Genomic DNA, 10,561 nt, shown 5'->3' on the forward strand with positions numbered 1-10,561 from the left:
ATTTCACGTAGAAGAGCTTGTGTGCACTGTAAAGACTGTTATTCTAAAATGATCATGTTGTATTTCATATGAGTCCAACATTAGTTCTTCTATCAAATTTTAGGAATTCTATCAGTTCAGTTCATTCTCTCAGTCGTGTCCGACTTTTTGCGACCGCATGGACTGCAGCACGCCAGGCTTCCCTGGTGTTAAAATTATCCTAGGATCACTTAAAATGCACATGTTTAAAATGTTGTCTGTATTTGTAGATTGAAACTTGGTGGTTAGCCTGGTACTCAAAATTCTCCTTAGTGTCTGTGGAATGTGTGTTAATGAAGAGGGCAGAGAGGAGATTTGATCTCCAGTCTGGCTGTAAAGTACATTCATTTTAAATACGGAACAGTCATCAAAGAAAACCTTGAGAAGTAGACTCTAGGCAGAATCATTCAGGGATGAATATGTACTCCCCCATTTGTTTGTAAACTGTACAATGACAGGAAAAAAAAAGTCATTGTCCAGCATGGAGAGCAGTGTGTCTGGTTCGAGAAATATGTCTTGGATGTATAAAAAATAATGACTGAATGGCCAAGCCCCAAACAGTGGCAGGCGTTAAAGCCTTCAGTGGAAGAAGTACAGTGACTTTTAAGATGCTAGTAGATGACGGTGATGAGAAGGTTAGTAAAGGTGTAGCTGAATTTTATTAGCTTCAAAGTGTGTTTTGGGTGAGGAAAGCAGAGAAGTGATGCAAAAGCATCACTGGGCAGCAACAAACCAGGGACCTCTCTGTCAACCCCGAGTGAGTGAAACTATAGGGAGTGGACAACATCCATTCTGAAGGCATCAAAGCAAACCATGGCCTTTAGGGAGAGCCAGAGTTTGCTTAAGCCAAAAGCAAAAGGAATATTCAGTGAAGTGCTGGTTGGAATGTAAAAGAGTCTTTTTTAGAATGGAATTATTCAAATAAGTGTTAGCTATTCTTATTATCATCATAAAGGTAGGGAAACAGTAAAAACAGGAAAAAGAGAGCGAAGTCTTGGAGCTGGTGTAGAACCGAGAACAAAAGAAAATTCCTTATGTGTTGAATTAGAGAGATTATACTAAAATATTATAGGTATTCTATAGGTATAGAATATTAGTGACAGTAGAATTAGAGATACTAGGATGTTATAAAGGAAAAAAGTTGTCCTTCAGCTCTCTGAATAAATACCTGCTGCTGTGTGTGATTGTGCCTGGAATGCCTTTAGCTCACTATTTTCTAAGAGTTCAAATTTGACTTAAAGGTTCAGTTTCAAGCCTGATAGAATGGAAGGGTTGGTTGTAAGGCAGTGCTTTTCAGATTCTTTATTTAAAGAAACAATGTTAATTTGCTGTCCAAATAAAAAATTGGGGGTTGATTATATGTAATTCTGTGAAGAGTAATTTATTGCTATATGTGAATAAACTGAAAGACAATTTTTATAATAGCACGAAAATGCATAACAATGCACCAGATGTTTACAGTCTATATCATATTGTGCTAAACACGTTGCATACTTTACCTTATTTAATCTTGAAAATGACAGTCTGTTTTAATTCCATGTTATCGATGAGTAAGAAGAAGGGATGTGAATAACTGGTGTAATATCACACATATATTAATGGGCAGTTAGAGTTCAAACACAGGTGTATTTTTGTGTTTCAAATACACAAACTCTTTTCACAATTCTTCTTGGCATAGATGAGTCAATATACATATGGTTATATACTTTGTTCACATTTTGGAACACATATAATATGTCAAATAAATTTTAGAGTGCTTTTCCTATAATAGGATTTATTACCTGTCACAGCAAATATTTTCTCTACATAGTTAAATTTTAATTTCTGCTCAATAGAAAGTTTTTCAGAAGACAGTGATCCTTCAGGTTTGTATGCTGTCAAACCAAAACAAGACCTTTCTTATTTTAGATGTGACTGACACATAGGTTTTAAATTTTTAGAAATGTAACTATACAAATGTTAAGAAAAATCTATTGAATTAAAATTGGGAGATAAAGAGGGTGGCTGGCTTCAGAACACACTGACTGGGTAGAACTGAACTTGACATGCGGTACTGTAAATAAATGGACATTGTACATTTCCCTCCCTCCCTCTTTCCTTTCTGACCCTCTTGGTTTCCTTTTTTTCTCTTTTATTTGTGTTTTAGTTGCAACTTTACAAAGCTTTTGTCCAGCTCTTCTCCTTTGTGTGTGTGCATATATTTCCTGTAAAATTGTGATGCATGGTCAGGGTAACTCGTGTGTGTGTATGACTTGCCATGAAAATTTCACTTGTGTATCTGGAACCAGAATCACACTTGGCATTTCATGGGGTTTGGGCTGATTTCCTTCCTTATGTGAGTGCCATCAAGGCCAGCAGTCCTCATATTACGTGTCCAGAGTCAGGCCAGATGGGAACTGTGTGAAGCTACCAGTTATCTTGCTAATGGTGCCCGTTAGAACCTGTTGTATTCCATTAAAAAAAATGTGAGCTCCAGCAACTGAGCGGTCCACACTCAATTAGCAAGCGGGAGATTCACACAAGGAGCCGGGTGCTTCAGGAAGTGACAGCTGCTGCCTTACCAACAGATATATCTGTGTTCAAGTTTCTCAGTCCATGTTGCAACAGCGAATACTTTTTGCTAGGATTGTGTATATCTTAGGTCTTTAACCTGAAGATCAAATAATTTGGGAGAGCCTCACATAAAGACAGTGGGTTTTCTCCACTTTCTAAGCTTGCCTTATCTTAGTAAATATAAAGAATTAACTGTAAACACATGCACTGTGGGCAGATTAGAAAAGAAGGAAAACTCAGTTGAGAAAGGAGAAAAAGTATAAATCAGGAGGGAAGACAGCAATTAACATATTTATAATAAGTGAAAGAAACGCAACATTGAGACTCATGGAGACTCAAGTGTTTTCATCTGTACATCGTCTGAGATAAGAAGAACTTTAAAAAGCAACTCACTTCACCGGCATTTTTCGTTCCACTGTCTGTCGCAGATGATGCCAAATTTCTCTTTCTGACAGATCTTCCAGCTTAAGGGAATGCGACAGCAGGAACAGTACAATTAGTATGCAAATAGCTATCCCCTGGGTCACAAACTGGCATTCTTTAAATCAAGCTGTCCTCAGCTTTGTTTCCTTTTGTTGTTAACTTTTCACTGGTCAGAACACTTAAACTTCTAAGTAACAAATAACTCTCTGAATAAGCATGGCATTTCCTCCAGTCTGTAGTATAACTGGAACAAATTCCATTTGGAAGTTTGGTTTCTAAAGTTCATATACATTCATTTCCAAGACAACTATTGTTCACATGAGGTTAAATCAACTCAGGAAAAAACATATAGATGACTTCACTTTCACTTTTCACTTTCATACATTGGAGAAGGAAATGGCAACCCACTCCAGTGTTCTTGCCTGGAGAATCCCAGGGATGGGGGAGCCTAGTGGGTTGCCCTCTATGGGATCCTACAGCCTCAGACATGACTGAAGTGACTTAGCAGCATAGTTCTGTATACCTTTAGGTCTTTAGTCTGACTAAAAAGTCATTTTGTTTCTCTTCTTTGGTTCTCAAAGTCTGAGAAAGACTTTTTTTTTAATACTCTTATTTTAAGTATATGTGTTTAAGGATTTTTTATTCTAGCACAAGGCATCACACTTTTGAAAAAATTGTGCATTTGTTATAGTTTAATAACATACATTTGTCAATTTATTTTACCATGAAACTCAAGGCATTCTGTGCCAATATTTCTTTATGCAATGCTGATGTTTGAGATAATAATAGCTGAATATATTTATCAAGGTAAAGGACTTATATTGGTATTTTTATTTGTAGTTGAAATTTTGTACCTATAACCCCATGTTTCATCAAGCTTTTATGCCAATATGACAGAGTTCTTTGGTAGTAAAATTCTACCAGTGTATATTTATGACCTTTAATGTAAATTAAACACTCCTGAAAGATTGACAGTTTTCAGGGTGGAAGAAATAGGAGTCAGAAGATGGCAGAAAAGTTGCTTGTGCCTGAGTTAGCATGGAAACATCCCCGTTTCATTGATCTACAGAAATGCCAGAGGACACTCCCTAGGCAAGTGGCCCTGGGCTAATGAGACCAAGAAAAGCAGAAGCAATGACCTAAAAAGTCAGTATCATTAAGAAAGGAAGCCATCAGTTAGCTCCATTCATTTGGTTAATTCAAGCACCATTAAGTAATGTTCTTATGAGATGCAAAAACAGAATCATTAAACATATTTAGGCTTGTTGTTTTGCTGAAGGGGGATAATGAAGTACTAACTTATAAAGTATATAAACATATGCCTTGAATGTAGTACATTTTAGAAAAATAAGCTGTCCAAATTTAAAGATCCTCATGGTAAAAACCATGCTAAGTCTACAAGAAATAAGAGGCAGGAATAGACTAATTATACAGTAAAACTTAAAAAAATGAAATTTATTTTGAGTTCAATGCAATTGCAAGTATATTCCTTCTTATAACTCCTCCCACACACATAAATTGTTATTTAATGTGTACTTCCTATGCTTTTTAAACTTCTTTTAATTGCTCAGGAAGAACAGAATTGAATTTTATTTACCAACCTGAAAGTTCATAATAAAATGAGCAGGTGAGTAAATAAACTTGTCTTCTTAAGCTAAATGATTCTTAACTGTGTTCAATTCGCCTAAAGAGAAGATTGTCATGTTCGTGTTGCTAGGACACCTAATTATCAACAGCTCTTAGTTTCAGGGGACTTAGACTCTGTCATCAGAGCTCATGCCCAGTGTGCCAGGCTGAATGATGGCCCCCAAAGAGGTTCATGTCCCTGTAGCCTGAAACCTGTGGGTGTGTTACCCTACATGGCAAACGGAGGTTGATGTTTCCAGGTTAGTGAGATGGGCCCAGTGTAATATAAGGGTCCTTACAAGAGAGGGCCAGGAGGGTTCAGACCAATCGTAAAATACATGAGGACAGAAGCCAGAGGCTGGTGTGGTGTATGGATGGGCCAAGGAATGCAGGTGGCCTCTAGAAGCTGAAAAAGGCAGAAAAAGAGGTTTTCCTCTCAGAGCCTGCAGAAGCAACCAGCACTGTCCAGTAAAGCTGATTTGGGGTTTCTGACCTCCTGGTCTCTAAGATAACAAATAACAAATTTGTATTGTTCTGAGCTTCTCAATTTGTGACCATTTGTTACAGAAGCAGTAGCAAAGTAATGCATCCATGGAACTCTAATCTTTAAAAAAATGCTGCTTAAAAGAAGACAGGAATGAAATAAAATGGGCATGAATTTTGAGACCAGAGTACTGAGTTCACATAAAATGTGGATCCTTCCTACCGAGCATTAACCTTGACATCTCTGAGGCTCTTTGCTACTGAAGTGGAGATAGGGTCTCTTTCACGGGTTATTGTGTGAAACCAAATGAAAATATGCTAAGCCAAGACACCTTACATATAGTACTTGTATGTTTGTTTTTTATTCTTTTCCCTTATTTGGCGTTCACAGAGCAGTGAATGTCGAATAATGGTGGTTAAGATGTAGTATGGGGCTTATATGGGCAATACTACCATCATGCAGTCAATGGAGGTTTCTGTGTAAGGAGTTGAGATTTATTCTATGAATTTTTGAATGTTTACTCTGTATAATGAGTTATGATAGGTGTACTAAATGACGTGCATGAGAGGAATATAAAACTTTAATCAGGCAATCTGAGATTGATGATTCTGGAAAATTAGCATGATGAACTTGTATGTGGAATGAATTGAAAGAATGTGATAATAAAGTGGTCCACATATGAGATGCCAGGGGTTTGGATAAGGACAATTATAGAAGAGTAGAAGAGTAGCCATCAGTATTCTGGTGGCTGTGTAGAAGGGATGGAAGAGAGAAGGTCAGAGGACCAGATTTCAAACCTGATAGCCTGAAAGAATGGTATTCCCTGGTAACCATGGTAATAGCAAAAGAAAAGCCAGTTTAGGGAAATCAATAGGTAAAAGAAAGTTTAGGGATACACAGTACGTTGGCAGAGTTTTGATTAAATTTCCTGTCAGTGGGAGATCACAGCATTTTTGACAGCATACCCCAAGACAACACAGAGCTTTTACATCTATATGAAGCCTCTCTGTTAATTTAAAAAAGCTATTTCTGTCTACCCTTCAGTACCTTTAAGTAGGAGAAAAGTCATTTTAAAAGAATTGAATTCTCTTACAAAATTTAATCTATTAAACTAATAGATCCATGTTTTGTGAAAGCATAACATTTTATTTTGGTGCAACTTCTAGACAAAGTTTATATCTATAAAAAAATATGCTGAATGGATTGTATGACATCCAAGTGAGGATGTCATGAAGTATTGGTGTGTGTGTGGGGGATCCTAATAGTTGAAATAATTGAACACTTAAAATATAACAAAAAATTCCTAAGCATGATTTCCTTGATCATTATTCTGTGAGATAGACTGTTCTTTTATCCTCATTGTACACATGAGGAAAGTGAGACTCAGAAGGTCAGAGAACTCGATCAAGGTTGCACAACCAGAAAGTGGTTATGAATGGACTGAGTCTGAGTAGTGGCACCTGATATTTGAGCAGCAGTGATAGTTAAATGTGTAATATTTAGTTTAACAAGGGAAACAGCACAGAAAAGCAGAGCCAAGGACAGAGTCCTTAACTATTTATTCAAGAAATATTTAAATACTTCTGTAACTGTATGAACAGCAACACTTACATGAACAGGGGACGAAGACATGGCACAGTAAGTCAGAGGATGTAGAGCGGTGGTGTGGAATTTCCTTTTAAGAATGCTGTTCCTAGCATTTTTGATGGGAAAAAGGATGATCGAGAATGTCAGATGACTAAGAGGTTGTGAAGAATAAGAAGAAATAAAATACTAGAATTTGCCAAGGTGGTCATTGGAAGAACAAACAGGACCATCAAGCATGAAGTTAGGAGAGTGAGGCAGCTTACAACACAGCTGCACTGATTATGGGTTCATATTATGTCCCCAGGCAGATTCGAAGGGGAAAAGAAGAATGATGATGATTACGTGTATTATTTTTGCAATTGTCTTTTTAGATTTAAATAATAAGCTTATAAAAGCAGTTTATTGGGTTTAATAATTTAACATTTGTTGCTTTTTGTAAACAAAGAAAAGAGAAAATTGCATATTTCATTTCTGCTTTGCCTCAAGTTGCTGCTGCATGAAGTGTAATTTATAAAGCAGCGAGCCTGAGCGTTGTGTGGCTCATAAATTATTTCTGAGAGCCTTCTAAAGGAGAAGCTGGAGATGCGTGGAGCAGTGGCAGCACCACTGAAATGTGTGTGATCTCCCGTAGTGGCTGCTTAGAAATATAATGCTCATTTGAATGTTTAGTTTAGTATGCTGGTTGACAAATCAGTCACATTACTTGCTAGTCACATCTCACGATTGTGTGTCTTAAATGTACTTTTTGGTTATTGTAGAATACCAGGACACTGATTTGCCTTGATAAAGTGACATTTTCAAAGTTTACCAAGCTTCAGAAGCGAGTAAAATGGTCTTTTATGTTTTAAAAGTTAAAAAATATTTTAAATTTTAATGCATTTATATACCTTAATTAATTAGAATTAAGCTTGTTTGTATAATAGAATTGAGTAAAGCTAAATGTATCAGCCAAATCAAAAGATCAACTTCTCTTTTTCCTTTGGTAAAGACTATTTGACACCACAGTATAATCTCATAGTCTATATAATATCTGTTATTAATTTGACTGTTTGTGGTTTTTCTTTACTTTAGCTGAACATTTTGACATAGAGGAAAATGACCATTGAATTCACTTTCTTCCCCCTCATGTTTCAAATTTCTGTGTTGCCGTCTTGTACAAACATATCTGACTTTTCTCCTGAGTGAGGCTTCCCTTTCCTCACCATCTAATAGAGTTCAGTATTCAATCCTGTACAAAAGCATGTAGGGCAGGATAGCAGTCATGGAAGACAGCAATACAAGTAAGTTCTATAGTTTTTAAAACAATATTTCAACTGGAATCAATGTATATCTTTGGCTAAAAATATTTTTTTCACTTTATGTGGACCAACAGAATATTCAAAATACATTAGTAGGGACTAGCCTGGTCTGAGTAGTGGAATTTTGATATAATGAGAAGAATGAGTTTTCTTATTAAGATTACAGTGTAATCTTAAAATACACAAAAGAAAGAAGATGCTTACACGCTCCTTGTATTTGAGGGCACTGATTCCTAAAAAGAAAGAATAAAATACAAATTCAGGCTATATATGCCTGAATCAAAATTCTGTTACATCCAAATACATTGCAGACATAGCAAACAGTGCCCTGTACTATTTTAAAGACCAGTGATTCCATTCCTTTTACAATGTATTAACTAAATCAGATACTTAAGCCATGATACAAATTAAAGTTTATTTAATTCTGCTGTTACATCTAGATTCAGATTCCTACTAGGGATAGCTTGACACACCCTCTTATAAGTTACCCAGAATCAAAAAGGAAAAAGGCAAAGAAAAATCTCACCAGGGTGATCAACTTTTTCCTCAACACATAACAAGATTACTTCTTTTCTTCTTAGTCATGTATTTCCCCTTAGAAAATAATTTGCTGTCATGTATAATATATATACATATATGTATATCTCTCTGTGTATGTGTATATATCCATATATATTTCAGCTTTTAAATGTGAAATATCTTTTCCTAGAATGGAGAAGGGATAAAGGCAATGAACAGCTTTTCACTCTTTGTAGCAAGTATTAGTAAAATATCTGACTAGATACGTCAAGATTTTAAACCATTTAATTTTTGACAGGCTGAATGGGTTTCCCTTAATTTGCAGATTACTGCTGGAAGAACTCTCTTTGCAATATTATGAAGTAGGCAGGAAGTCATCAAATATGTGCACTGCTGGGAATCAGACAGTAGCAACGTCTTCCATTGAATTTATCACTTTGACTACTTGAGCCTTTTAATCTTCTGATCATTGGTGCTTAGGCTTGACTTATAGACTGGCTACAGGAAATTCAGAAATGTCATACGTACATTAATTTTCAATCAATTGATTTTTAGACAGTGTACTTTACACAGAAGGATATTATGAGTTGTTAGCCTATACTATTACAGTGAGTGTGCTTCCCTGAGCACTGGTTTCCGATTGCTTGTCCAGTAAGCCCATAGGCCATAGCATGGCAGCATGTAAATCATTTCTCTAAGACACAGATTTTTTTTTTTTTCCTTTAGACAAACTGAGTGCCTGCATTCCCTGAGGGTGCCTCTGCAGTCTAACCATTCCGTTCTTGGACTTTTTACTATTCTATCCATTTTCTTTCTTTCTTTCTTTTTTTTTTTTTTTTTGTCTTTTGAAATATCTCTAAAAGCATAGCCTAAAAGTTGCCTCTCTGGGGAGTTCCTGGCTGGTCCAGTGGTTAAGAATCCACCTGCCACTGCAGGGCACACAGGTTTGATCCGTGGTCCAGGAAGAAAGCACACGCCACAGAGCAGCTAAGCCCATGAGCCAGAGCTGCTGAATCCTGCTCACCACAACTGGAGAGTAACCTCTGCTCCTCGAAAGTAGAGAGAGCCCTCCCACAGCAACAAAGACCCTTCACGGTCAGTTGCAAAGCAATCATTTTTCTTCAAGTTGCCTTTGCTTAGAAGCCTTTGGTGTTCGGAGAACCATTCTGTCGTTCACCTTCAGTTGGTAATACTGCAAGGCTCTTAGTGTCTGTGTTCTACTGGTCACACTCTGTGTCTCAATTTTCTTTTCGTTTCTGAGGCCGAGATAAAGTTTTGTTCATCTCACGGCACATGGCATAGTACCTTGCCCCCTAGGAATGCCCTCTGAGTATTTGTAAAAAGAATAAAGTGAGACAGATATGGTAGGAAACCATATATAAATCTAGGAGACATATTGGAAATATTAAAGAACCCACAAGTAACCATGAGGAGGGTAAATAAAATAATTAAGGACAGTGATTCCATTAGTAAGCCTCCACTTTATGCCAGATGTGTATATAGCTTTGTACAGCATGTTCAAGTTCATTCTTATACCAGCTCTAAGGTTCTCATTCCATGTGTGAGAAAACAAACTCAAAAAGTCAGTTTTTTCTTCCAGAAGTTATTTGGTTTAAGTGATTTTGCAAGGATTTAAATATGGGCTTCCCAGATCCCAGAACCTATGTTCTTTCCTTGCACATAATTTAAAATCTCAAATTACATTAATCCTTTGCTGTAAAGATATTTGTAATAGCTTTAAAGGAACAAAGGTATCAAGCATTTTCCCAACAACCTATGAAATTATTATTTTATGGAAGATATGTCTGAGGGAATAATATAATGAATGTATTTATTTAGGATCATATCTGAATACTCTTATTTGTAGATCCAGCTAATGGTAATAAATATTTAATTGGAAGAGTATATGAAATAAAACATGAAAATAGAATTTATGCAAACTCATTGGGTAGGCTTTCAAGTTTTGTAGTAAGTAAGTGGTGTATGGATTATGATTTATTTTAAAAGAAGCATTACACTAGTGTCAGCCTAAATTTGGTGGGACAAGGGAAAG

This window comes from Bos taurus, chromosome 16, assembly GCF_002263795.3.
Source record: "Bos taurus isolate L1 Dominette 01449 registration number 42190680 breed Hereford chromosome 16, ARS-UCD2.0, whole genome shotgun sequence".
Lineage (NCBI taxonomy): Eukaryota > Metazoa > Chordata > Mammalia > Artiodactyla > Bovidae > Bos > Bos taurus.